The sequence below is a fragment of the Oncorhynchus masou genome, unplaced genomic scaffold, assembly GCF_036934945.1.
Source record: "Oncorhynchus masou masou isolate Uvic2021 unplaced genomic scaffold, UVic_Omas_1.1 unplaced_scaffold_2050, whole genome shotgun sequence".
In the NCBI taxonomy this organism is placed as follows: Eukaryota; Metazoa; Chordata; class Actinopteri; order Salmoniformes; family Salmonidae; genus Oncorhynchus; species Oncorhynchus masou.
Window position 1 is genome coordinate 35,001 of NW_027008538.1, and position 22,500 is coordinate 57,500.

At 43.4% G+C, this 22,500-nt stretch overlaps 1 pseudogene; it reads left to right on the top strand.

Moving 5' to 3' along the window:
* The window catches only part of LOC135532826 (laminin subunit alpha-5-like), an 86,076-nt pseudogene that overhangs the window by 34,949 nt on the left and 28,627 nt on the right, over positions 1–22,500 (top strand).

Genomic DNA, 22,500 nt, shown 5'->3' on the forward strand with positions numbered 1-22,500 from the left:
GCCTGAGGGCCTGATGGACTGATGGCCTGATGGACTGAGGGCCTGATGGACTGATGGACTGAGGGCCTGATGGCCTGATGGACTGAGGGCCTGATGGACTGAGGGCCTGATGGCCTGATGGACTGAGGGCCTGATGGACTGAGGGCCTGATGGACTGAGGGCCTGATGGACTGATGGACTGAGGGCCTGATGGACTGATGGACTGATGGACTGATGGACTGAGGGCCTGATGGACTGAGGGCCTGATGGACTGATGGACTGACGGACTGATGGACTGATGGACTGATGGACTGATGGACTGATGGACTGATGGACTGATGGACTGACGGACTGACGGACTGATGGACTGACGGACTGATGGACTGATGGACTGAGGGCCTGATGGACTGATGGACTGATGGACTAATAGATTGATGGCCTGACTGACTGATGGCCTGATTGATTGATTTGTCAGTTGTTATATTGGTTGATTGATAGATCGATAGATCGATTGATTGGTTGGGCAGTTGGTATGTTGGTTGATTGATTGATTGGTTGGGCAGTTGGTATGTTGGTTGATTGATTGATTGGTTGGGCAGTTGGTATGTTGGTTGATTGATTGGTTGGGCAGTTGGTATGTTGGTTGATTGATTGATTGGTTGGGCAGTTGGTATGTTGGTTGATTGATTGATTGGTTGGGCAGTTGGTATGTTGATTGGTTGGGCAGTTGGTATGTTGGTTGATTGATTGATTGGTTGGGCAGTTGGTATGTTGGTTGATTGATTGATTGGTTGGGCAGTTGGTATGTTGATTGATTGATTGGTTGATTGATTGATTGGTTGGGCAGTTGGTATGTTGGTTGGTTGATTGATTGATTGGTTGGGCAGTTGGTATGTTGGTTGATTGATTGGTTGATCGATTGATAGATAGATCGAACTGTTATAAATGTAGAGCTGGCTTCATGTTTTCTCCTCTGTGTGTTGCAGTGTGATCTCCAACACCAACAAGGATGGTTTCATCCAGCGAGCGGTGAACGCGTCCCGGGCGTACTCCGACCTCGTCGACGCCGTCAGAGCCGCTGACACTGCTGCCAACCAGGCTGCTATGGACGCACTGGCGGTAAGGGCAACACATACACACATTTCCTACGTTGTGAGGACCATGATAGAGGACACACAAAATACACTCTCCAAGACTCATAGAAACAACATTACGAGATATGCATATGTGCGGCACCTAAACATTGCCATGATGGACCTGTAAGAAGATAACATATGTCTGTTGTGTTGATGTTGATGTTGTTGTTGATGTTGTTTATGTTGTTGTGTTGATGTTGTTGTTGTTGTTTATGTTGTTGTTGTGTTGATGTTGTTGTTGTTGTTTATGTTGTGTTGATGTTGGTGGTGATGTTGTTGGTGGTGGTGGTGTTGTTGGTGTTTATGTTGTTGGTGTTGGTGGTGGTGTTGATGTTGTTGTTGGTGGTGGTGTTGATGTTGTTGATGATGTTGTTTATGTTGATGTTGTTGGTGGTGGTGTTGATGTTGTTGTTGTTGATGTTGTTGTTGTGTTGATGTTGTTGATGTTGTTGTTGTGTTGATGTTGTTTATGTTGATGTTGTGTTGATGTTGTGTTGTTGTTGTTGTTGGTGTTGATGATGTTGTTGTTGTTGTTGATGTTGTTTATGTTGTTGTTTTGTTGATGTTGTTTATGTTGTTGTTGTTGATGTTGTTTATGTTGATGTTGTTTATGTTGTTGTTGTTGTTGTTGTTGATGATGTTGTTGTTGATGTTGTTGTTGATGATGTTATTGTTGTTGTTGATGTTGATGATGTTGTTGTTGTTGTTGATGTTGTTTATGTTGTTGTTGTTGATGTTGTTGATGTTGTTGTTTTGTTGATGTTGTTTATGTTGTTGTTGTTGATGATGTTGTTGTTGATGTTGTTGTTGATGTTGTTGTTGATGATGTTATTGTTGTTGATGATGTTATTGTTGTTGATGATGTTATTGTTGTTGATGTGTGCAGAATGTACAGGATCAGGACCTGGGCCAGACAGCTAAAGGTCTGAGGAAACACAGTATTGAACTGGTGAACCAGGCTGTCAAACTACAGGAAGATGTCAGTAATGGTGAGAGCCTGGTGCCCTTTTTGTTTCCCTCCTCCCCCGGGGCCCGTATTCACAAACAGGAGTGTTGATATCGGGTCAGCTTTGCCTTTTAGGTTGTAACGAATAAGATTATATGAACAAGGCTACACATGGGGAGAACTGTTCCTAGATCAGCACTGGGGCGCTTTTTTTTTAAATACAGGCCCAGATGTATGTCGCTGAATGCTCGCTGTTGTGTACACTTCCTTTAATAGCAAGACAAAGTGCCCGTCTTGTCATAACGTAGTATTCCGTGTCTGCTGTCAGATTTGAAACCTCAGCTCCAGGGTGCAAAGACTCGTCTGGATGAGGCCAGAGACAAACAGGAGACTCTACTGAACGACCTCGAGATGGTGCAGAGTAGCCTCAACTTCAGTCGAGGTAAGGCCAGGGATAAACGGGAGATCTACTGCGAAAAACAATATCTATACTCACACTTGTTGTACACGAACAAATGTTACTCACACCTAATCCTAATCCTAACCCTAGCTCACACCTAATCCTAATCCTGACCCTAGCTCACACCTAATCCTAAACCTGACCCTAGCTCACACCTAATCCTAATCCTGACCCTAGCTCACACCTAATCCTAAACCTGACCCTAGCTCACACCTAATCCTAAACCTGACCCTAGCTCACACCTAATCCTAATCCTGACCCTAGCTCACACCTAATCCTAAACCTGACCTAGCTCACCTAATCCTAAACCTGACCCTAGCTCACACCTAATCCTAACCCTAGCTCACACCTAATCCTAATCCTGACCCTAGCTCACACCTAATCCTGACCCTAGCTCACACCTAATCCTAATCCTGACCCTAGCTCACACCTAATCCTAAACCTGACCCTAGCTCACACCTAATCCTAAACCTGACCCTAGCTCACACCTAATCCTAACCCTAGCTCACACCTAATCCTAACCCTAGCTCACACCTAATCCTGACCCTAGCTCACACCTAATCCTAATCCTGACCCTAGCTCACACCTAATCCTAAACCTGACCCTAGCTCACACCTAATCCTAATCCTAACCCTAGCTCACACCTAATCCTAATCCTGACCATAGCTCACACCTAACCCAGGTAGAGGACATTCTGACCCTAGCTCACATCTAACCCAGGTAGAGGACATTCTGACCCTAGCTCACATCTAACCCAGGTAGAGGACATTCTGACCCTAGCTCACATCTAACCCAGGTAGAGGACATTCTGACCTAGCTCACATCTAACCCAGGTAGAGGACATTCTGACCCTAGCTCACATCTAACCCAGGTAGAGGACATTCTGACCCTAGCTCACATCTAACCCAGGTAGAGGACATTCTGACCCTAGCTCACATCTAACCCAGGTAGAGGACATTCTGACCCTAGCTCACATCTAACCCAGGTAGAGGACATTCTGACCCTAGCTCACATCTAACCCAGGTAGAGGACATTCTGACCCTAGCTCACATCTAACCCAGGTAGAGGACATTCTGACCCTAGCTCACATCTAACCCAGGTAGAGGACATTCTGACCCTAGCTCACATCTAACCCAGGTAGAGGACATTCTGACCCTAGCTCACATCTAACCCAGGTAGAGGACATTCTGACCCTAGCTCACATCTAACCCAGGTAGAGGACATTCTGACCCTAGCTCACACCTAACCCAGGTAAGAGGACATTCTGACCCTAGCTCACATCTAACCCAGGTAGAGGACATTCTGACCCTAGCTCACATCTAACCCAGGTAGAGGACATTCTGACCCTAGCTCACATCTAACCCAGGTAGAGGACATTCTGACCCTAGCTCACATCTAACCCAGGTAGAGGACATTCTGACCCTAGCTCACATCTAACCCAGGTAGAGGACATTCTGACCCTAGCTCACATCTAACCCAGGTAGAGGACATTCTGACCCTAGCTCACATCTAACCCAGGTAGAGGACATTCTGACCCTAGCTCACACCTAACCCAGGTAGAGGACATTCTGACCCTAGCTCACATCTAACCCAGGTAGAGGACATTCTGACCCTAGCTCACATCTAACCCAGGTAGAGGACATTCTGACCCTAGCTCACATCTAACCCAGGTAGAGGACATTCTGACCCTAGCTCATCTAACCCAGGTAGAGGACATTCTGACCCTAGCTCACATCTAACCCAGGTAGAGGACATTCTGACCCTAGCTCACATCTAACCCAGGTAGAGGACATTCTGACCCTAGCTCATCTAACCCAGGTAGAGGACATTCTGACCCTAGCTCACATCTAACCCAGGTAGAGGACATTCTGACCCTAGCTCATCTAACCCAGGTAGAGGACATTCTGACCCTAGCTCACACCTAACAGGTAGAGGACATTCTGACCCTAGCTCACATCTAACCCAGGTAGAGGACATTCTGACCCTAGCTCACACCTAACCCAGGTAGAGGACATTCTGACCCTAGCTCACATCTAACCCAGGTAGAGGACATTCTGACCCTAGCTCACACCTAACCCAGGTAGAGGACATTCTGACCCTAGCTCACACCTAACCCAGGTAGAGGACAACCTGACCCTAGACCCCAACCCACACCTCTATTCTCGTCCCCAGAGGAGACAGCGAGTGACATTGAGGAGGCGAAAGCATCAGCGGAGGAGGCCAACAGAACAGCAGAGAGAGTGAAGGACACCCTGGTCCCTCTCAAGGAGCAGCTGGACCAATGGCAGCAGCAGTACGGAGACGCCAACACCAACAACAATGACATCCACAAGGCCTTCCTGGAGGCCAACACCTCTGGTAGGTCTTCAACCACTAGACACTACTAGATAGTAGGTCTGGTAGGACCACTAGACACTACTAGATAGTAGGTCTGGTAGGACCACTAGACACTACTAGATAGTAGGTCTGGTAGGACCACTAGACACTACTAGATAGTAGGTCTGGTAGGACCACTAGATACTACTAGAAAGTAGATCTGGTAGATCCACTAGAGACTACTAGACAGTTTCACTACACAGAGGCCTGGGACGCTGGCTTGACTTCCATTTTGAATATTGCTATTATAGCTGATAAGGATTGATTTTAATAAAGTGGTGTGTAGATATTTATTCAAGTCTGCTTGAATTGGTAAACTAAATTCAGAGGGGTAACATGTGGAAGACACATTTTGGTTGTGCAGCTGACTAGGTTTCCCTTTCCCTAAATGGTATTTAATATTTAAAGTTTAATATAACGTTTATTCGGCCATTGTTCAAGGTGGAAAATCTTTGCTTCTCTGATCATGCAAAAGACTGTGTTCAATGAAGAAACATTTGCTGAAGTCTGATTGGTTTAGACTGACAGAACATTTCTGCATGTGTGTCTCTCCAGTGGGTATGTTGGGCGAGGCCATCCCAATACTGATGAAGAAGCTGGACAAGCTGCAGAACCACTCAGCCCAGATGCCCAACATCTCAGAGAACATCCTCAGGATCAGACAGCTCATCGCTGAGGCCCGCAAGGCAGCCAGCAAGGTATGGTGGCTCACATGGGACAAACATAGCCCAGATCCACAATATGAATACATACGGTTTGATACCTGTAATTATACTGAACAAAAATATAAACGTAACCTGTAAACGGTTGTAAACGGTTGGTCTTTAAATGGTTGGTCTGTAAACAGTTGGTCTGTAAACGGTTGGTCTGTAAACGGTTGGTCTGTAAACGGTTGGTCACATGTTTCATGAGCTGAAATAAACAATCCCAGAAATGTTCCATACGCACAAAAAGCTTATTTCTCTATTTTGTGCACAAATTGGTTTACATCCCTGTTAGTGAGCATTTCTCCTTTGTCAAGATAATTCATCCACCTGACAGGTGTGGCATATCAAGAAGATGATTAAACAGCATGATCAATGCACAGGTGAGCATTGTGCTGGTGACAATAAAAAGTCCCTTAAAATGCGCAGTTTTGTCACACAACACAATGCCACAGATGTGTCAAGTTTTGAGGGAGTATGCAATTGGCATGATGACTGCAGGAATGTCCACCAGAGATATTGCCAGAAAATGTAATGTTAATTTATCCTCCCAGACAGCTGATAAAACTGTGGGTTTGCGCAACCAAATAATTTCTGTAGAAACCGTCTCAGGGAAGCTCATCTGCGTGCTCGTCGTCCTCACCAGGGTCTTGACCTGACTACAGTTGGGCATCATAACCGACTTCAGTGGGAAAATGCTCACCTTTGATGGCCACTGGCACGCTGGAGAAGTGTGCTCTTCACGGATGAATCCCAGTTTCAACTGTACTGGGCAGATGGTAGACAATGTGTATGGCATCATGTGGGTGAGCGGTTTGCTGATGTCAACGTTGTGAACAGAGTGTCCCATGGTGACGGAGGGGTTATGGTATGGACAGGCATAAGCTACGGACAACGAACACAATGGCATTTTACCTATGACAACTTGAATACACAGAAATACCGTGTCGAGATCCTGAGGCCCATTGTCGTGCCATTCATCCACCGCCATCACCTCATGTATCAGCATGATAATGCACGGCCCCATGTCACACGGATCTGGACACAATTCCTGGAAGCTGAAAATGTCCCAGTTCTTCCATGGCCTGCATACTCACCAGACATGTGACCCATTGAGCATGTTTGGGATGCTCTGGATCGACGTGTACGACAGCTTGTTCCAGTTCCTGCCAATATCCAGAAACTTCACAGTCATTGAAGAGGAGTGGGCCAACATTCCACAGGCCACAATCAACAGCCTGATCAACTCTATGTGAAGGAGATGTGTTGTGCTGCATGAGGCAAATGGAGGCAACACCAGATACTGACTGGTTTTCTGATCAACATCCAACCTTTGTTTTAGGTATCAGTGACCAACAGATGCATATCTGTATTCCCAGTTGGAAAATCCATAGATTAGAGCCTCATTAGTTTATTATCAAATGACTGATTTACCTATATGAACTGTAACTCAGTAAAATCTTTGAAATTGTTGCGTTTATTATTGTTCAGTTTAGTTTCAGATTAAAGTGTTTATTAAATTTAGTTTTTGAATGAATAAAGTATGAATTTTGGTCAAAACTAAAAAAAATCTATCTATCTACTATGGTTACATGAACGGCGACCAGTTGATTTACCCCTCTTCTCCCTCTCAGGTGAGCGTACCTGTGAAGTTCAACGGGACATCAGGTGTGCAGGTGCGCACCCCCAGTAACCTTGCAGATCTGGCAGCTTACACCTCCCTCAAGTTCTACATCACCCTGCCCGAGGCCTCACGCGCCCGCAGACAGGACCAACCAGACAAACAGTTTGTCTTTTACCTCGGAAACAAGGACGTAAGTTTTTATTTTTATTATTTTTTAAATATTTTTTTATTATTCTTATTTTTACTATTATTTTTATTATTACTTTTATTTTTTATTATTATTATTTTGTAATTATTATTTTTATTGTTATTATTATAATTATTTTATAATTATTATTGTATTTATTATTATTATTTTTGTAATTATTATTTTAGATTTATTATTGTTAGTATAATTATTGTATTATTATTGTATTTATTATTATTATTGTTATTATTATTAAACAGTTTTTTCACACAAATAGACAACACATATCATAATAAAAGACTAAATAAAATAATAAATACTGTTCTTTTACTCGTATACTGTGGGACATAGAATAATTGATGTAAGTATTTTTTTAAGCATTTATAAACATTTATAAGCATTCATAATAAGCATTCATGAAGCATTCATGAAAGGCTCCCCAAGACTGTGTTTACCTTTAAGCATCTTTATCCATAAACTATATGTAATTGTTTGAAGAAGGTCATACCAAGGATAATTTTGCTATTTTATTTAGAATTTAAACACCCCTTGAAGTATCAATAAAATATATACACACAAATGATTTGATAAACTTTTATTTGACCTTACTGCAATTAGCCCATACAAACGCATTGAATAACAGATTTCAAATCGAATCAAATTGTATTTGTCACATGCACCGAATACAACAGTTGTTGACCTTACCGTGAAATGCTTACTTACAAGCCCTTAACCAACAATGCAGTTCGAGAAATATAGTTAATAAATTAATAAAATATTTGCTAAATAAACTAAAGTAAAAATATATATAATTAAATAACAATAACGAGGCTATATATAGGGAGTACCGGTACCGAGTCAATGTGTGGAGGTACAAGTTAGTCGAGGTAATTTGTACATGTAGGTAGGAGTAAAGTGACTATGCATAGATAATAAACAGAGAGTAGCAGCAGTGTAAAAACAAAAGGGGGTCAATGTAAATAGTCTGGGTGGTCATTTGATTAATTGTTCAGCAGCTTTATGGCTTGGGGGTAGAAGCTGTTAAGAAGCCTTTTGGTCCTAGACTTGGTGTTCTGGTACAGCGTGCCGTGCGGTAGCAGAGAGAACAGTCTATGACTTGGGTGACTGGAGTCTTTGACAATTGTTTGTGCTTTCCACTGACACTGCCTGGTATATTGGTCCTGGGTGGCAGGAAGCTTGGCCCCAGTGATGTACTGGGCCGTACGCACTACCCTCTGCAGGTCAGATGCCGAGCAGTTGCCATACCAGGCGGTGATGCAACAAGTTAGTAGGCTCTCAATGGTGCAGCTGTAGAACTCTCTTAGCTGTTGTCGTGCTCTCTTCACGACTGTCTTGGCGTGCTGACACCACGATAGTTTGTTGGTGATGTGGACGCCAAGGAACTTGAAACTCTCCACCCGCTCCACTACAGCTCCGTTGAGGAGAATGGGAGTGTTCGGTCCTCTTTTCCTGTAGTCCCCGATCATCTCCTTTGTCTTGCTCACATTGAGGAGAGGTTGTTGTCCTGGCGCCACACAATTTATAACATGGAGCAACAGATAGTACCACCCCCCCCCCAACAAAAACGAAAGGACGTTTGGCATATCTGATGCGTGTCATTTCCGAAATCCCACAGCTAGGGAGTATAGATTTTTTTCTCACCAGTTCATAATACCTTCTCACGTACAGACTACTTTTTCCTAGACAATAGATTTCTGCCACATCACTGAGAGTGATTACCAAGCTATAATCATTAAGAGATCATTCTCCTCTTACTATGAAACTACTTATACCAAACACACAGCCTAATTATCGCCCTTGGCGGCTTAACTCTTAACTACTGCTATCAGAAGAAACCCTTGTTAATCTCAACTCACTACTGCTATCAGAAGAAACCCTTGTTGTCCTAACTCACTACTGCTATCAGAAGAAACCCTTGTTGTCCTAACTCACTACTGCTATCAGAAGAAACCCTTGTTGTCCTAACTCACTACTGCTATCAGAAGAAACCCTTGTTAATCTCAACTCACTACTGCTATCAGAAGAAACCCTTGTTAATCTCAACTCACTACCGCTATCAGAAGAAACCCTTGTTGTCCTAACTCACTACTGCTATCAGAAGAAACCCTTGTTGTCCTAACTCACTACTGCTATCAGAAGAAACCCTTGTTGTCCCAACTCACTACTGCTATCAGAAGAAACCCTTGTTAATCTCAACTCACTACTGCTATCAGAAGAAACCCTTGTTGTCCTAACTCACTACTGCTATCAGAAGAAACCCTTGTTGTCCTAACTCACTACTGCTATCAGAAGAAACCCTTGTTGTCCTAACTCACTACTGCTATCAGAAGAAACCCTTGTTAATCTCAACTCACTACTGCTATCAGAAGAAACCCTTGTTAATCTCAACTCACTACCGCTATCAGAAGAAACCCTTGTTGTCCTAACTCACTACTGCTATCAGAAGAAACCCTTGTTGTCCTAACTCACTACTGCTATCAGAAGAAACCCTTGTTGTCCCAACTCACTACTGCTATCAGAAGAAACCCTTGTTAATCTCAACTCACTACTGCTATCAGAAGAAACCCTTGTTGTCCTAACTCACTACTGCTATCAGAATAAACCCTTGTTGTCCTAACTCACTACTGCTATCAGAAGAAACCCTTGTTGTCCTAACTCACTACTGCTATCAGAAGAAACCCTTGTTGTCCTAACTCACTACTGCTATCAGAAGAAACCCTTGTTGTCCTAACTCTCTACTGCTATCAGAAGAAACCCTTGTTGTCCTAACTCTCTACTGCTATCGGAAGAAACCCTTGTTGTCCTAACTCACTACTGCTATCAGAAGAAACCCTTGTTGTCCTAACTCTCTACTGCTATCGGAAGAAACCCTTGTTGTCCTAACTCACTACTGCTATCAGAAGAAACCCTTGTTGTCCTAACTCACTACTGCTATCAGAAGAAACCCTTGTTGTCCTAACTCACTACTGCTATCAGAAGAAACCCTTGTTAATCTCAACTCACTACTGCTATCAGAAGAAACCCTTGTTAATCTCAACTCACTACTGCTATCAGAAGAAACCCTTGTTGTCCTAACTCACTACTGCTATCAGAAGAAACCCTTGTTGTCCTAACTCACTACTGCTATCAGAAGAAACCCTTGTTAATCTCAACTCACTACTGCTATCAGAAGAAACCCTTGTTGTCCTAACTCTCTACTGCTATCAGAAGAACCCCTTGGTGTCCTAACTCTCTACTGCTATCGGAAGAAACCCTTGTTGTCCTAACTCACTACTGCTATCAGAAGAAACCCTTGTTGTCCTAACTCACTACTGCTATCAGAATAAACCCTTGTTGTCCTAACTCTCTACTGCTATCGGAAGAAACCCTTGTTGTCCTAACTCACTACTGCTATCAGAAGAAACCCTTGTTGTCCTAACTCACTACTGCTATCAGAAGAAACCCTTGTTGTCCTAACTCTCTACTGCTATCGGAAGAAACCCTTGTTGTCCTAACTCACTACTGCTATCAGAAGAAACCCTTGTTGTCCTAACTCACTACTGCTATCGGAAGAAACCCTTGTTGTCCTAACTCACTACTGCTATCAGAAGAAACCCTTGTTGTCCTAACTCACTACTGCTATCAGAAGAAACCCTTGTTGTCCTAACTCACTACTGCTATCAGAAGAAACCCTTGTTGTCCTAACTCTCTACTGCTATCAGAAGAAACCCTTGTTGTCCTAACTCACTACTGCTATCAGAAGAAACCCTTGGTGGTTTAACTCACTACTGCTTTCAGAAGAAACCCTTGTTGTCCTAACTCACTACTGCTATCAGAAGAAACCCTTGTTGTCCTAACTCACTACTGCTATCAGAAGAAACCCTTGTTGTCCTAACTCACTACTGCTATCAGAAGAAACCCTTGTTGTCCTAACTCACTACTGCTATCAGAAGAAACCCTTGTTGTCCTAACTCACTACTGCTATCAGAAGAAACCCTTGTTGTCCTAACTCACTACTGCTATCAGAAGAAACCCTTGTTGTCCTAACTCACTACTGCTATCGGAAGAAACCCTTGTTGTCCTAACTCACTACTGCTATCGGAATAAACCCTTGTTGTCCTAACTCACTACTGCTATCAGAAGAAACCCTTGTTGTCCTAACTCTCTACTGCTATCGGAAGAAACCCTTGTTGTCCTAACTCACTACTGCTATCAGAAGAAACCCTTGTTGTCCTAACTCACTACTGCTATCAGAAGAAACCCTTGTTGTCCTAACTCACTACTGCTATCAGAAGAAACCCTTGTTAATCTCAACTCACTACTGCTATCAGAAGAAACCCTTGTTAATCTCAACTCACTACTGCTATCAGAAGAAACCCTTGTTGTCCTAACTCACTACTGCTATCAGAAGAAACCCTTGTTGTCCTAACTCACTACTGCTATCAGAAGAAACCCTTGTTAATCTCAACTCACTACTGCTATCAGAAGAAACCCTTGTTGTCCTAACTCTCTACTGCTATCAGAAGAACCCCTTGGTGTCCTAACTCTCTACTGCTATCGGAAGAAACCCTTGTTGTCCTAACTCACTACTGCTATCAGAAGAAACCCTTGTTGTCCTAACTCACTACTGCTATCAGAATAAACCCTTGTTGTCCTAACTCTCTACTGCTATCGGAAGAAACCCTTGTTGTCCTAACTCACTACTGCTATCAGAAGAAACCCTTGTTGTCCTAACTCACTACTGCTATCAGAAGAAACCCTTGTTGTCCTAACTCTCTACTGCTATCGGAAGAAACCCTTGTTGTCCTAACTCACTACTGCTATCAGAAGAAACCCTTGTTGTCCTAACTCACTACTGCTATCGGAAGAAACCCTTGTTGTCCTAACTCACTACTGCTATCAGAAGAAACCCTTGTTGTCCTAACTCACTACTGCTATCAGAAGAAACCCTTGTTGTCCTAACTCACTACTGCTATCAGAAGAAACCCTTGTTGTCCTAACTCTCTACTGCTATCAGAAGAAACCCTTGTTGTCCTAACTCACTACTGCTATCAGAAGAAACCCTTGGTGGTTTAACTCACTACTGCTTTCAGAAGAAACCCTTGTTGTCCTAACTCACTACTGCTATCAGAAGAAACCCTTGTTGTCCTAACTCACTACTGCTATCAGAAGAAACCCTTGTTGTCCTAACTCACTACTGCTATCAGAAGAAACCCTTGTTGTCCTAACTCACTACTGCTATCAGAAGAAACCCTTGTTGTCCTAACTCACTACTGCTATCAGAAGAAACCCTTGTTGTCCTAACTCACTACTGCTATCAGAAGAAACCCTTGTTGTCCTAACTCACTACTGCTATCGGAAGAAACCCTTGTTGTCCTAACTCACTACTGCTATCGGAATAAACCCTTGTTGTCCTAACTCACTACTGCTATCAGAATAAACCCTTGTTGTCCTAACTCACTACTGCTATCAGAATAAACCCTTGTTGTCCTAACTCACTACTGCTATCGGAAGAAACCCTTGTTAATCTCAACTCACTACTGCTATCAGAAGAAACCCTTGTTAATCTCAACTCACTACTGCTATCAGAAGAAACCCTTGTTGTCCTAACTCACTACTGCTATCAGAAGAAACCCTTGTTGTCCTAACTCACTACTGCTATCGGAAGAAACCCTTGTTGTCCTAACTCACTACTGCTATCAGAAGAAACCCTTGTTGTCCTAACTCACTACTGCTATCAGAAGAAACCCTTGTTGTCCTAACTCACTACTGCTATCAGAAGAAACCCTTGGTGGTTTAACTCACTACTGCTATCAGAAGAAACCCTTGTTGTCCTAACTCACTACTGCTATCAGAAGAAACCCTTGTTGTCCTAACTCACTACTGCTATCAGAAGAAACCCTTGTTGTCCTAACTCACTACTGCTATCAGAATAAACCCTTGTTGTCCTAACTCACTACTGCTATCAGAAGAAACCCTTGTTGTCCTAACTCACTACTGCTATCAGAAGAAACCCTTGGTGGTTTTATATAATCTCAGATTGAGCTGTTTCTCCAGTTTATTCAAACCCCTGGAATGTCTCCTCTAACAGTATAGGAATCAATGAAGGCTTATCTAAGGGGCCAAATGATTTCATACAGCGCAAGATTAAGGAAGTGCAATATTCAAACCATACCTGAGATAACTGACGAGCTGGGCATCAAATCAAATGTATTTATAAAGGCCTTCATACATCAGCTGATATCTCAAAGTGCTGTACAGAAACCCAGCCTAAAACCCCAAACAGCAAGCAATGCAGGTGTAGAAGCACGGTGGCTAGGAAAAACTCCCTAGAAAGGCCAAAACCTAGGAAGAAACCTAGAGAGGAACCAGGCTTTGAGGGGCGGCCAGTCCTCTTCTGGCTGGGCCGGGTGGAGATTATAACAGAACATGGCCAAGATGTTCAAATGTTCATAAATGACCAGCATGGTCAAATAATACTATAACAAATGTATTGATGATTTAGAGGTCAGTTCATGCTTTTATAAGATTTACTCAGAATTATACACTTTGAAATCCACTGGTCATGCCACCTTACTCAACACCTTCTTTAAGAACTTAGATATTCCTACAGTTGAACCTGAGATAGTTGCTGAATTAGAAGGAGAGAGAGAGAGCCCTCTAGACAGTTCTATGGGCATCATACCGGTATGTACTAGCTAGACGTCTTATACTACATCTCAAGCTAGAAAAAATACACCACTCCGTTAGGGGATCCTGAATTACATTTTATAATATCTGGCAACCTTTCCTATTTTTTACAGAAGACATATACACAATTACATTTTATAATATCTGGCAACCTTTCCTATCTTTTGCAGAAGACATATACACAATTACATTTTATAATACCTGGCAACCTTTCCTATCTTTTGCAGAAGACATATACACAATTACATTTTATAATATCTGGCAACCCTTCCTATCCTTTGCAGAAGACATGGACCCAGCTCAATTTGTATCCTTATTTTTACAAATCTTTTAAAATGCTTTTTATTTTATACTATCTTTATTTTTTTATAACTATTTTATTATATTACTCATTGTATATCATGTCTGCTTTAAGTCTGGTTTTGGGGTGGGTTTGATTTGGGGATCGGTGTGTTCTGCCCTCTAGCTGTTCTGTCTATCATAAAAAAAACTTTGAAAAAATGTATAAAAAATTACTGAAATGTCACATTTACAGTGTTCAGACCCTTTACTCAGTACTTTGTTGAAGCACCTTTGGCAGCGATTACAACCTCGAGTCTTCTTGGGTATGATGCTACAAACTTTGCACACCTGTATTTGGGGAGTTTCTCCCATTTTCTCTGTAGATCCTCTCATGCTCTGTCAGGTTGAATGGGGAGCGTCGCTGCACATTTATTTTCAGGTCTCTCCAGAGATGTTCAATCGGGTTCAAGTCCGGACTTTGACTGGGCCACACAAGGACATTACTACTTGTCCCGAAGCCACTCCTGCGTTGTCTTGGCTGTGTGCTGAGGGTCATTGTCCTGTTGAAAGGTGAACCTTCGCCCCAGTCTGAGGTCCTGATCTGGAGCTGGTTTTCATCAAGGATCTCTCGGTACTTTGCTCCATTCATCTTTGCCTCGATCCTGACTAGTCTCCCAGTCCCTGCCGCTGAAAAACATCCCCACTGCATAATACTGCCACCACCATGCTTCACCGTAGGGATTGTGCCAGGTTTCCTCCAGACATGACGCTTGGCATTCAGACCAAATAGTTCAATATTGGTTTCATCAGACCAGAGAGTCTTGTTTCTCATGGTCTGAGAGTCTTTAGGTGCCTTTTGACAAACTCCAGGTGGGCTGTCATGTGCCTTTTACTGAGGAGTGGCTTCCGTCTGGCCACTCTACCATAAAGGCCTGCTTGGTGGAGTGCTGCAGAGATGGTTGTCCTAGGCTTCCCAAGTGGCACAGTGGTCTAAGGCACGACACTGCAGTGCTAGCTGTGCCACGAGAGATTCTGGGTTTGAGTCCAGGCTCTGTCGCAGCTGGCCCCGACCGGGAGACCCATGGGGTAGTGCACAATTGGCCCAGCGTCGTCCGGGTTAGGATGTCCTTGTCCCATCGGGCACTAGCGACTCCTGTGGCGGGCGCAGTGCACGCTGACACGGTGTTTCCTCTGATACATTGGTGCGGCTGGCTTCCGGGTTAAGTGGGCATTGTGTCAAGAAGCAGTGCAGCTTGGTTGGGTTGTGTTTTGGAGTGCTACAGAGATGGTTGTTCTTCTGGAAGGTTCTCCCATCTCAGAGAAACTCTGGATCTCTGTCAGAGTGACCATCAGTTTCTTGGTCACCTCTCCAACCAAAGCCCTTCTCCCCCGATTGCTCAGTTTCTCCGGGCGGCCAGCTCTAGGAAGAGTCCTGGTGTTTCCAAACTTCTTCCATTTTGGTACCCTTCCCTAAATCTGTGCCTCAACACAATCCTGTCGCTGAGCTCTACGGACAATTCCTGGACCTTTATATAGACAGGTGTGTGCCTTTCCAAATTACGTCCAATTAATTGAATATACCAAGTTGTAGAAACATCTCGGATGATCAGTGGAAACAAGATGCACCTGAGCTCAATTTTGAGTTTCATAGCAAAGGGTCTGAATATACATGTGCAAAAATGTCTAAAAAACAGGGGGGTTTTTTCTTTGTCAATGATAGGGTATTGTGATGTCATGATGGGGTATTGTGATGTCATGATGGGGTATTGTGATGTCATGATGGGGTATTGTGATGTGATGTCATGATGATGTATGTAGATGTATCAAGGAAAACATTAATTGAATCAATTTTAGAATAAGGTTGTAACGCAGCAAAATTTGGAAAAAGGAAAGGGGTCTGAATACCTAACTAATGCACCCTATATCTGAGAGATACAAGAAGAAAACATTTAGTTTTATACTTGTTTTTAAAACCCTTATTTTTGGCTATAAACAGTCCCCATATATACTTTCTTCATCTGTTCAACTTCCACTGGGGGACCTTCAGGTGAGTCTTGTGAAGCCTCCGGGCATCCTAGAGCAAAACAGTCGACTCTACAGACGGAAGACGGCAGATCACCTGTACCGACTTCAGACCAGTCCCAAGACACTTGTAGGGGTCGTAGAGCGAAACGGAGAACATCACCGTGTTCGTGAGAGTCTCATCTTTCCATAAAGGGATGATAATAGTTTGTAGCCCATAACGTTCGGAAGCTACAGATGATTATGTGAGAAGACCAATTGTTAGGATGTCCTTTCACCTTTCAAAAAACAAATATCTCTTAATTTATCTCTTAAACTGACAGATTTGTATGGGGATGTTTAAATCATGCTAATTACATTTCCGCAGGGGTGCGAGGACATCAACTCGGGGGAGTTAACATAATTTTTTAATCACTACCTCGTCTCTGTAACCCACACATACAATTATCTGCAAGGTCCCCTCAGTCCAGCAGTGAATTTCAAACACAGATTCAACCAGGGAGGTTTTCCAATGCCTCGCGAAGAAGTTCAGCTATCTAAAAAAGGATTAAAAAGAAGCCCAGCCAGCAGCTTTGCACCCTGCATCCCACAGCTCTGAAGCTAAGCAGAGTTGGTCCTGGTTGGTCCTGGATGGGAGACCAGATACTGCTGGAAGGGCCAGTAGGAGGAAACCTAAAACTGGACTAGAGCAGCGTTAAAGAACCAGAACCGTCAAGATTAATCAACCTAAAACTGGACTAGAGCAGCGTTAAAGAACCAGAACCGTCATGATTAATCTTCCCGTACTGGACTAGAGCAGCGTTAAAGAACCAGAACCATCATGATTAATCATCCCACACTGGACTAGAGCAGCGTTATAGAACCAGAACCGTCATGATTAATCATCTTTCCTTTGGTCAAAAAATAAATATCCCAATTCTCCAGGATAGTGATTGGGGACATTGCCCTGTGTAGGGTGCTGTCTTTCAGATGGGATGTTAAACGAGTATGCTGACTCTCTGTGGTCACTAAAGATCCCATGGCACTTATCGTGCTGATCCGAGATCTATTCGAAGAAACTCCCTAAAGTCTAGAACCACAGACAGATTGGACAATCTGGATGATTCAGAGGAGGAATGGGAGAAGGTCATGTGGTCTGATGAGACAAAAATAGATAGGACAACCGCCAATACAAAACACTGCAAGTTATTTTTAAAGATCCTTACTGTCATTTTATTTTTTGTCTTTTTGTAAATGATTGTAAAGCCCGATATGGATTTTAGCCCGGTGTCCTGGCTAAATTCCCAATCTGACCCTCATACCATCACAGTCACCTAATCATCCCCAGTTTACAATTGTCTCATTCGTCCTCTCCCCTGTAACTATTCCCCATGTCGTTCCTGTAAATGAGAATGGGTTCTCAGTCCTCTTACCTGATAAGACGAAGGTTAAAACATCAAAAAAATTAAAAGGCGATAACCTGGTTGTCTGCTTTCCAACAGTCACTGGGAGATGCATTTGTCTTTCAGCAGGACAATATCCTAAAACACAAGGCCAAATCTACACTGGAGTTGCTTACCAGGAAGACAGTGAATGTTCCTGAGTGGCCCATTTGTGATTTAAATCTCCTTGAAAGTTTATGGCAAGACCTGAAAATGGTTGTCTAGCAATGATCAACAACAAATTGTAAAGAGCTTGAAGAATTCTGAAAAGAATAATGAGCAAATTTTGCACAATCCAGGTGTGGAAAGCTCTTAGAGACTTACCCAGAAACACTCACAGTAGTAATCACTACCAAAGGTGATTCTAACATGTATTGACTCAGTGGGTTAAATACTTCTAATCTAATCGAGATATAATAGTGTTTTATTTTTCATACATTTTTTTCAAATGTTAGAAATGTTTCTTCTACTTTGACTGTACAGAATATTTTGTGTAGATCGTTGACAAAACACAACAACATTTCGAAAAGGTCAAGAGGTGTGAATACTTTCCGAAGGCACTGAAGTCCAGTAATGATGATGCGTTTCCTGTTTCGTGTCTGTAGTCCAGTAATGATGCGTTTTCTGTTTCGTGTCTGTAGTCCAGTAATGATGCGTTTCCTGTTTCGTGTCTGTAGTCCAGTAATGATGCGTTTCCTGTTTCATGTTTGTAAGTAATGATGCGTTTCCTGTTTCGTGTCTGTAGTCCAGTAATGATGCGTTTCCTGTTTCGTGTCTGTAGTCCAGTAATGATGCGTATCCTGTTTCGTGTGTCTGTAGTCCAGTAATGATGCGTTTCCTGTTTCGTGTCTGTAGTCCAGTAATGATGCGTTTCCTGTTTCATGTCTGTAGTCCAGTAATGATGCGTTTCCTGTTTCATGTTTGTAGTCCAGTAATGATGCGTTTCCTGTTTCAGTCCAGTAATGATGCTTTCCTGTTTCGTGTCTGTAGTCCAGTAATGATGCGTATCCTGTTTCCTGTAGTCCAGTAATGATGCGTTTCCTGTTTCGTGTCTGTAGTCCAGTAATGATGCGTTTCCTGTTTCATGTTTGTAGTCCAGTAATGATGCGTTTCCTGTTTCGTGTCTGTAGTCCAGTAATGATGCGTTTCCTGTTTCGTGTCTGTAGTCCAGTAATGATGCGTTTCCTGTTTCGTGTCTGTAGTCCAGTAATGATGCGTTTCCTGTTTCGTGTCTGTAGTCCAGTAATGATGCGTTTCCTGTTTCGTGTCTGTAGTCCAGTAATGATGCGTTTCCTGTTTCGTGTCTGTAGTCCAGTAATGATGCGTTTCCTGTTTCAGTCCAGTAATGATGCGTTTCCTGTTTCGTGTCTGTAGTCCAGTAATGATGCGTTTCCTGTTTCATGTCTGTAGTCCAGTAAGGAGTTCATGGGAATGATGCTGGAAGGGCAGAGACTGCACTGGCTCTTCAATGTGGGTGGAGACACGACCGAGGTGGAGATGCCGGAAGATGTCCAAACAGATGGAAACTTCAACAACGTGGTCCTGGAAAGGTAACTACTGCCACGGTCATTGTTTGGATTTGTTCTTACTAGGGAACCCAATGTCTTAACCATTAGACCAATAGGAATTCCTCATAGTCCATAAGCAACAATTGGCCTTACAAGTCTCAGGCTAAATCATCACGAGAATGTCATTCCAAATCACCCCCACTACACCAACCACCGCCTCTGTCATTATCACCACCACCATGTTAACCTGCCCTTTCTCTTTCTCGCGCTCTCTCTTCATGTCTCTTTCTTGCTCTCTCTCTTGATCTCTCTTTCTCGCTCTCTCTAATAGAGCTCAGAGGGTTTTTTTAATGGAAGCTTCTCTAATGCACATTTGGTTGAGTGTGGTGTACCACAGGGCAGCTGGCTAGGGCCATTATTGTTTTCTGTTTTTACTAATGACCTTCCACTGACATTGAATAAAGCCTGTGTATCTATGTACTCTGACAACTCAACACTATATACAGTACGTCAGATATGACAATGAAATGAATAACTAACACCCTTGATAACTCAATAACCCTCAGACTCCTCTGAGTGGCGCAGCGGTCTAAGGCACTGCATCTCAGTGCAAGAGGCGTCACTACAGTTCGAATCCAGGCTGCATCACACCCGGCTCTGATTGGGAGTCCCATAGGGCGGCGCACATTTGGCCCAGCGTCGTATGGGTTTGGCCGGGGGGGTCATTGTAAATAATAATTTGTTCTTAACTGACTTGCCTAGTTAAGTAAAGGTTACATAAACAAGCTCTAACTACCACAGTGAAATCAAGTTTTATTTTAGGTGCTAAATATCTCAAAAACTAAAAGCATCATTTTTTGGAACAAATCACTCGCTCAACCCATAACCTCATCTATATCTATTATTTATTTATTTTTATTTCACCTTTGTTTAGCCAGTTAGGCTAGTTGAGAACAAGTTCTCATTTGCAACTGCGACCTGGCCAAGATAAAGCATAGCAGTGTGAACAGAAAAAAACACAGATTTACACATGGAGTAAACAATAAACAATAAAAAATAAAGTCAATAACATAGCAGAAAAAATAATAGGCAATAAGGAGGTAGACAATAAATAGGCCATAGGAGTGAATAATTACAATTTAGCAGATTAACACTGGAGTGATAAATGATCAGATGAACATGTGCAGGTAGAGATTCTGGTGTGCAAAGGAGCAGAAAAGTAAATCAAATAAAAGCAGTATGGGGATGAGGTAGGTAGATTGGATGGGCTATATACCGATGGACTATGTACAGCTGCAGCGATCGGTTAGAGATTTTTGCAATTTGTTCCAGTCACAGGCAGCAGAGAACTGGAAGGAAAGGCGGCCAAATGAGGTTTTGGCTTTTAGGGATGATCAGTGTGATACACCTGCTGGAGCGCGTGCTACGGGTGGGTGTTGCCATCGTGACCAGTGAACTGAGATAGGGCGGAGCTTTACCTAGCATAGACTTGTAGATGACCTGGAGCCAGTGGGTCTGGCGACGAACATGTAGCGAGGGCCAGCCGACGAGAGCATACAGGTCGCAGTGGTGGGTGGTATAAGTTGCTTTAGTAACAAAACTGATGGCACTTTGATAAACTGCATCCTGTTTGCTGAGTAGAGTATTGGAAGCTATTTTGTAGATGACATCGCCGAAGTCGAGGATCGGTAGGATAGTCAGTTTTACTTGGGTAAGTTTTGCGGAGTGAGTGAAGGAGGCTTTGTTGCGAAATAGAAAGCCGACTCTAGATTTGATTTTGGATTGGAGATGTTTGATATGAGTCTGGAAAGAGAGTTTGCAGTCTAGCCAGACACCTAGGTACTTATAGATGTCCACACATTCTAGGTCGGAACCATCCAGGGTGGTGATGCTAGTCGGGCGTGCGGTTGCAGGCAGCGAACGGTTGAAAAGCATGCATTTGGTTTTACTAGCGTTTAAGAGCAGTTGGAGGCCACGGAAGGAGTGTTGTATGGCATGGAAGCTCATTTGGAGGTTAGATAGCACAGTGTCCAAGGAAGGGCCAGAAGTATACAGAATGGTGTCGTCTGCGTAGAGGTGGATCAGGGAATCGCCCGCAGCAAAAGCAACATCATTGATATATACAGAGAAAAGAGTCGGCCCGAGAATTGAACCCTGGGGTACCCCCTTAGAGACTGCCAGAGGACCGGACAACATGCCCTCCAATTTGACACACTGAATTCTGTCTGCAAAGTAGTTGGTGAACCAGGCAAAGCAGTCATTAGAAAAGCCATGGCTACTGAGTCTGCCGATAATAATATGGTGATTGACAGAGTCGAAAGCTTTGGCCAGGTCGATGAAGACGGCTGCACAGTACTCTCTTTTATCGATGGCGGTTATGATAACATTTAGTACCTCGAGCGTGGCTGAGGTGCACCCATGACCGGCTCGGAAACCGGATTGCACAGCGGAGAAGGTACAGTGATCTGTTTGTTGACTTGGCTTTCAAAGACCTTAGATAGGCAGGGCAGGATGGATATAGGTCTGTAACAGTTTGGGTCCAGGGTGTCTCCCCCTTTGAAGAGGGGGATGATGACCGTGGCAGCTTTCCAATCCTTGGGGATCTCAGATGATACGAAGGAGAGGTTGAACAGGCTGGTAATAGGGGTTACGACAATGGCGGCGGACAGTTTAAGAAATAGAGGGTCCAGATTGTCAAGCCCAGCTGATTTGTATGGGTCCAGGTTTTGCAGCTCTTTCAGAACATCTGCTATCTGGATTTGGGTAAAGGAGAAGCTGGGGAGGCGTGGGCGAGTAGCTGCGGGGGGGGAGCTGTTGGCCGAGGCTGGAGTAGCCAGGAGGAAGGCATGAAATGAGAAATGAGAAATGCTTGTTAAAGTTTTTGATTATCACGGATTTATCGGTGGTGACCGTGTTACCTAGCCTCAGTGCAGTGGGCAGCTGGGAGGAGGTGCTCTTGTTCTCCATGGACTTTACAGTGTCCCAGAACTTTTTGGAGTTAGAGCTACAGGATGCAAATTTCTGCTTGAAAAAGCTGGCCTTTGCTTTCCTGACTGACTGCGTGTATTGGTTCCTGACTTCCCTGAGCAGTTGCATATCATGGGGACTATTCGATGCTATTGCAGTCCGCCACAGGATGCTTTTGTGCTGGTTGAGGGCAGTCAG